Below are 8077 nucleotides of genomic sequence, written 5' to 3'. Positions count from 1 at the left end.
AGGAAACTTAATATGCATATATACTTTTAGTTTAGTGAGTCTGTGACAAAATCTGGGATTCTTGGACTGAAGGTATTGGATTAAAAGTCTCTGAGACATGATGTTGCACTTAAGGATCCATTTAAGGATAAATGTCTTCTTATGAGCAGTGATGTAAGCGATAAGAAGCTTGGCCAGAATTTCAGATTTTCAAAATGGAGAAAACAACCCAAATACTGGTACCTTCTGACCTGTGCCCCACTTGCCTAACTCCTCCACCTCAAATTGATTTGTCTGGTTTCTTACATGGTCTTCCCACCACTATCACACAGCTCTTATGCCACTATACAAAGGTTTCTTTTTCTATATTCACAACATTAATTTGAAATCTAAGATAAAACAATAAACTTCAGTATTCATAAATTCTACCCACTGGATCCTAAAACAATATTTTCTGCTGAACATACATTTATAATGTAATTTTGCCAAAAATCACACCTGTGTAGGTTTTCTTTTAGCTTTTTAGATATAAATTACTACAAGATTATGTTTAATTTTGAGCTAGTTTTCCTTTAGCAAGGAACTAATGGTTTAAATGTTTTAAAATGTATTTCTATTATCATAATCTATCACCTAGCCTAAGAATAAAATAGAGAGGTTAAATAAAACCTATATAATATGTAACTAACCAAAAGGAAGATGGTTCAAGTCCACCCACAGGCACCTCAGAAGAAAGGCCTGATGATCTAGTTCCAAAAAATCAGTCATTGAAAACACTAAGGAGCAGTTCCACTGACACGCGTGGGGTCAACCTGAGGTAGAGTCAACTTGACAGCAACTGGTTTTCATATCACATGTAACACTAAACTGATTTATCAGGCTTTATATACATTTCTTACCTTGTCTAAAGCAAATGCTTTCCGTAACTTATTCATCTCTTGGGCAGTATGCTTTCAATGATGGTTAAAAAAGCAATGTCTCATTTATAACTTCATATGAATCATCAAATGATAATGGAAAGCTATGCCATACTTACATAGCAGCAGCAGACTGAAAATAAAGATAACTCAACAATCAATAGTTTTCTCTTTTACTCAAATTCTTGCCCATAGCAAGCCTAATCCGATTCCCTATTTGCTTTGCCTATGATGTCATGTTAATTTCTGTGGCTAGTTTTAATTATAATAATACAGTAGATTTAGGCAATGAAGGCAGGTTGCCAGCTGTTTCCAAGAATAGTTCTAAATTAAAATAAAATAGCAATGTTCATTGTTTTCCTTGGAAACATAAGAATTTCCGTTGTATGTCTTTTCTCATTGTTTTGTTCTCCTGCTGAGAAACTCACACCAGCTGCTGCTTTCTGATTGATTCTGCCTTTGGTTGTCGTTAAGTGCCATAGGGTTGATTTTCAACTCATAGTGACAGGCTGTGACCAAGGAGAACTGCCCCATAGGGTTTTCTAGGCTGTAATCTTTATGGAGCACATCGCCTTTACAGACTGGCATTTTAACAACTTTGCAGATGTTGATTAAAGCATGAGCAGTCTCCAAGCTCGGGTACGTAGTGTCAAACCATCACCTGTTTTTGATGCCCAGCTACATTTCTTCCCATTCTATTCTTACTAGGTTATACAAGAAAGTTCTGTATAGGAGGAGTTTTCCTCTCTCCCTCCCAAGGAAAGCATCAGAACCAGATGGTTTCACAAAGGAATGCTACCAAATCTTTAAAAAGCAGATAACTCCAATGCCATTTAAACTATTCTGGAGCATAGAGAAAGAAAAGAAAAGCTTCCAAACTATTTTATGAAGGGCATATAAAATACATACCTGAAAAAGACTACAAAAGCCTAGAAAGCTGTAGACGTGTCTCACAATTAATATCGATACTAAATAAAATATTAATAAACGGAATCTAGTGGCAACTTATGACCAAGAAGGCTTTTTCCCCATGGATGGTTTAACACTAGAAAATCTAATAATATTTATTGTCTATCATATGATCATATCCATAAAAATGCATGAGACAAAATTCAACATCATCCTGGACAATAAAAACAAAGAAACTCTCAATAAAAGATGAATAGGTGGATAATTTCTTATTATAATAATTCCTTATCATATCTGTCTTAGACCAAAAGCCATCATAATCTTAATGAGGAAAAACCAGAGACATTTCCACTAAAGTCCCAAGCTCAATATTATTATTTAATATAGTACTGAATGTACAATATTAAGTTTAGAAATAGTCCCAAGTACCATTACATATGGTAATTTATTACATAATAAAGGTGACATCTCAAATCAGTGGTAAAAAGATGGACGTTACCCTTAAACAAACTACAATCTACAATTAGAAAACAAGACAGTAAAAAAATCATTTCAAGCTTCTTGATCCTCGTATTACTAAGGTTGGAAACCCACTAGACTGTTTATTTTATTAAGAAAACATCTTCATGAAATTTTTTGTAAAGGCCTACATTAATCTGAATGGTAAAGACTGAGACAGGAAACCTAAACTATACTGCATATTCAAATACTGGAAATTTCTGGTTTTCTAACGGCAGCCTAAGGGATGGAAGGCTTGGGAGTCCTGGGACTTGAAGAGATGAGAAAAGGTTCCAGGACGCTAGTACATGCCATCTGAAGGAAAGATGACCAATGAGAAATTTCCAGGAGTAGAAATAACTGAAGTAATTCAGCCTGATTAGGACAATATGCTAAAAAATGTCATCAATAATTATGCTCTCTCTCACTATCTCTCAGTTCTGCTATCCTCTGTGTTGGATTTGGCATCAGACTGACCCTCTCTATGGGGTGGTCACCATCATCTACAAGCTTAGAATGTTCAACTCCATATTGAGGAAAAAGAGACCTTCACCTAGTGGATCTCACAAAAATCCCAGAATTGAGTCTCATTGGCTTTGAATGAGTCATGTACTCATAGTGAACAAGCCACAGGCCAGACTGGTGTAATCATTCAATTGGCCAGGTCTAGGATACTCACCGAACCCTGAAGCTAAGGTGAAGTGGCTTATCCATGCCAGATAGACAGTGGATAGTGATCCCTGAAAAAAATTAGAGTGCTGGAACCAGAAATATAGGAGATGGATGGTATATAGTCCAAAACAAAGATGTCCACAACAACCGTCATAGGCTCTGGTATTAGAGGACAACATTGATACAACAGGCTTCTGTGGTACATAAAGAATAGCATTTGACCCACAATGGGCCAAATTTGTCTTTAAAATGGCATTTTCTAGCAATCTATTGCAATTAACCTCTTAAAGAGAAGATGCATCAACATACCATAAGTACATAGCCAAATATGTCCCTCTTATAAGGAGAACTTTTTTAAGGTATTTCTTAGAATTTCCTGTTTTATGTCTTACCTGTGAATTTATTTTTTACTTAAGCTATTTGGGTGGGAAGATTTCTACAGTATATTTTCAACAGAAGCGTAGATATTTTTAGAGGCAGCTAAAATAATGTTTTTCTTTTTGAAGCATGCGTTTCTTCCTCTATTAATCTCTTCTTGCTTTTACCCCTTATATTTCCATCTTTTCTACCAAGGTTCTGATATTCTCAATGTGTAAGTAGAAAGCAACCACCAAGAAAAGATAACCTTGTGACCTAATCATCACAGCTGAAGTTCTATGAGATGATAGACTTAAGCACATTAGAGCTGAAAGAAGCCATAGGATATTGGTAAAATTCAAGGTAGGTGAATACTGGTGTGTTTGAAATGTCTATTATTTTCTTCTGTGATAGTATAGTTCTCTTTGCATTTACTAGGCATTACTTGTTATGTGATTATAATGTTGAAAATGATCATGTGGAAAATATCAAACTTGTAATTTATACAATCTATTTCCCTCTGTTCCACTTCTGAAACCAACTGCACTGTCCTCTGATCTTAACTACCTGGAGCTAGAACAGATATCACAAGTTAAAGGACATGTCCCCAAAACTGCCAATTCTGCCCGACCTCAGGCACTAGCCTCCAGCTTGAGAGTTCCCATAACACCCTCACTTCTGACCTGCTGGCTACCACTACTTCCTTGGGTTCAATAATTTGCTCAAATGACTCACAGAACTCATGAAAAGTGCTATACTTAAGATTAACTTTATTGAAGCAAAAAGGACACAAATGAAGAGATACACAGGGTGAGGTCTGGCAGGTTTCCCAACATGGAGCTTCCATGTCCCAAAAAGGGATGCTCTTACTACCCCCTCCACCCCCAGTGCCTCACCTCGATGTCTTTCACCAACCAAGAAGCCCATGAAACTTGTGTGTCCAGAGCCTTTATTGGGGCCTTATTGCATAGGCATGATTGATTGAATTATGACAACCCCTCCCCCTCGGTCAGCTGATGTCACTCTATGTTCTTTCTCACCTAGCCAGCCCCCATTTGAGTCATCTCATTAGCACAGACCCTCAGGTGTTCTGTAGACCTCATCAAAAACACTTCAATCACTAGAGAAATGCAAAGGTTTTAGAGGTTATCTCTCAGGAACCAAGGGCAAAGACCAAATTCTTTGGGTAAAGTTAATAGTGAGAAACTGTTTTAATTCTCCTAGAATTCAGATTTCTAGGCCCATAAAGTTGGGGTGATTCACCCAGGCCATTTGCCCTTAGATGTCCTTTTGAACTTTGAGTCTTGAAGGAACTAGTTTCTAAAAAGTAACCTTTGAGTCAAACGATGGTCTAGATAAACTATTAAGAAGGTTTTGCCTTTGGCAGTGTGCACTTTTGAAGAATTCAGTCAGTTTCAGGAAACAGAGGCTCCAAAGGTCAGACTAGGAGCTATGTTTTAAGGTAAGTCAGTAATTATTTCAATTGTTCTTCAAGACAGTGCTGTAGAAAATTCTTCCTGAGCACAAATTCCTCATCAGTTCTATTCTGACACTTTTTCCACAGAAATGTCTATAAGATATGGTGTAAAAATTTTGGAAGTTCTTCTCATCTTTGGAACATTTTTGACTTCCTAGTGGAAATGTTACCCCAATTTACAAATAGTATATTCAATAAACTTCAATAAATTTCTATTATTGACTTAATATGGTTTTTGTTTTAACAATAGTAAACCCCACAATGGCATATGCAACAAGAATGTAATTCCAGAACTGTGAAAAGAGTTCCACTCTCTTCAGAATTCTTCAGGAACTGAAGTTCAAAAAGAACAGAGAGAGGTGAGTAAAGAAGTAACCCGAGCTGATGGGATCCTTCCTTGAGCTCAGATCTGGCCGGCATCCATGCTTTGCGACAGGAACAGTGCTGGATGGGGACCCCAAACAGGAACTTGGGAGAAAACCACGAGGGGAGGGTAGGCTTTGAAATCCAAAGAGTTAATGAGCCTATTTCTGACAGTCCAGGAAATCAAGTGAAGTACTACACCTGAAGGTGAAGTTGAGCTTCACTAATGGTTCCCAAACCATCAAACTCACCTGGAGAGCATTTAAAAAGCAGACTCTTGGGCTCCATCCCAGACCTGGATCAGAATTAAGGGTGAGGGAGAGGATGGGGAGCTTAGTTTCTGCCAAAGACTGTTCTAGGCATGTTATGTCTATTACATTATTTAATCCATTCAACCATCAGTCAGGTATTAGTCCTTTTTTAGAAGTGAGGAAGCTGAGCCTCAGGGAGGTTAAGTAACTTGCACCAAGTGACAGAGCTGTGATGCAAACCAAGTTCTGTTTCTGGAGTCTTCCTCACACTGCCCTCTGCCAGACTGAGAAGTGAGATAATGCAGACACAATCAAACTAAAAAAAAATTTTTTTTTTCACAGTTGTGGGGTTTATTAGGGAAACAACAGGTTACAATTCAGGATTAAAATCAACTTGGAAATAACAGGATACAGGATACAATTTGTCAATCAGAACAGCTCTCAGCTCCTTCTTGGTTGTGCCCACAGGCAGGCTGTGCTTCTTGGCTGTGCTAGCGAGCCGCCCTTCTCTTGGCTGCATCCGCAGGCTGGGCCCTGCTAGGGCCTCTGCCGGGGCCTGCTCGGCCTGGGCCTCTGCCCTGCTTAGGCTATTATTACCGCTGTTTAGCCCCACCAATAAGTGCCCAGAGGCACCCCACTCTGCCAGCAAGCGTCCTGCCTGAAGGTCTCGGCTGTCTCACTCCATGGCTGGGAAGGCCACCACAGTCATCTTGCTCCAGTCTCCTGGTTCCCATCAACTTGCACTGCTGCTGCTCATGCCACTGCTGCACCGTCTCTCGCTGTCTTCAGTGTTACAGCTCTCTTTCTCTTTCGTGGGTAGAGGAGGTTCTTAGCACAGGGACCCCAGGTCCAAAGGATGCACTCCATTCCACGTTCTTCTTCTTGACATTAGTAAGGTCCCCCTCAGTCTCTGTGGGATTAGTCCTTTTATACACCTACTCCTCCCACCAAGACCACGAACTGACCAATCCTCTGGCTAAGGCACAGTCACCCAATTTGCATAGTAATCAACCAATCCCTGAAATCATCTTATGCACCTTATTTGCATAGGGTACTATCCAATCCCTGCAAGGATTTTACATACCTTATTTTTACAGTAAACTCTCCAATCCCTTTGCAAGACTGTGGCCTACCAAATCATCTTAGCAGAACTACAAACCCAGGGCCAGAAAGAGCATATATAAAGAGAAACCCATTGCACTGCAGTATGTGTGTGTATGTGTGTGTGTGTGTGTGTGTGTGTGTGTGAGAGAGAGAGAGAGAGAGAAAGAGAGATAGTGAACCACTATCCGACAGTTAGCTCAAGAGCCCCTCTAGGTTGTATTCCATTTAGCAGATAAAAAGGTATGCTCAACTACTTACAAACTGTGTTCTTGGACAAGTCATTCATCTTCTCTGTGCCTCAGGTTCATCATTTATGAATACGAATAATAAAAATACCTGCCTTAGATAATGGTTTTGAGGTTGATATGAATTAAAGTGCATTCAACAGCATCTGGCACAAAACAAGTGCATATTCAGTTGGCTACAACTATTATTTTATGTCATTTCTAACCATAGACCAGTCTGGTGACTGCCATGTACCTGATTCAGCTCCAAGGGCTTTAGGAGCCTATCTGAAGGTAGAGGCTGGGTGGGGGAGTGCCAGATAGGGCGTGTGCCCTGGGTGCTGCTTGAGGCAGTGTGCCAATGAGCAGTTTCTATTGGCCACTACAGTTTCCATCACCAGCTGTGAGAGATCATTCAGCAATTTAACACTAATTGCCGTAGGTGATATTTTCCATAGATAGGCCCCTGCTTGTGAGTACCTCCTAAAGAACAAAATGCAGTTAAATAGAGTTGGGTGAACTTATTTCCTTGAACTAGAATTCTCTGGAAATAGGTGTTTCATCTATGGATGAATAAACGGTCACTACTACAGGGTAACTATAAGTCGGAATCGACTTAACGGCAATGGGTTTTTGTCTTTTTTTTTAACCATTAATCAGAAACAGAGAGTGTCAAACTAAAAATTTTTAATGTTTTTATTTAACATCTCAACTAGACCAATAAGCAACATCATGATCGACAGAGAAAATATTGAAGTTGTCAAGGATTTCATTTTACTTGGATCCACAACCAATGCCCATGGAAGCAGCAGTCAAGAAATCAAACTACGTATTGCATTGGGCAAATCTATTGCAAAACACCTCTTTAAAGTGTCGAAAAGTAAAGATGTCACTTTGAGGACTAAGGTGTGCCTGACCCAAGTCATTGTATTTTCAATCGCTTCATATGCAAGTGAAAGCTGGACAATGAATAAGGAGGACTGAAGAAGAATTGATGCCTTTGAATTACAGCGTTAGCAAAGAATATTAACTATACCATGGACTGCCAAAAGAACAAACAAATCTGTCTTGGAAAAAGTACAGCCAGAATGTTCCTTAGAAGAGAAGATTGTGAGGCTTCATCTCAGGTACTTTGTACATGGTAGCAGGAGGGACCGGTTCCTGGAGAAGGACAGCATGCTTTGTAAAGTAGAGGGTCAGTGAAAGAGAGGAAGACCCTCAATGAGATGGACTGACACAGTGGCTGCAACGATGGGCTCAAACACAGCAACAATTGTGAGGCTGGCATAGAACTGGGCAGTGTTTCATTCTGTTGTACATAGGGTC

Source organism: Trichechus manatus, unplaced genomic scaffold (genome assembly GCF_000243295.1).
Source record: "Trichechus manatus latirostris isolate Lorelei unplaced genomic scaffold, TriManLat1.0 scaffold00125, whole genome shotgun sequence".
Taxonomy (NCBI): Eukaryota; Metazoa; Chordata; class Mammalia; order Sirenia; family Trichechidae; genus Trichechus; species Trichechus manatus.
The sequence above is the reverse complement of the archived record's forward strand: the minus strand, read 5'-3'. Positions refer to the sequence as shown.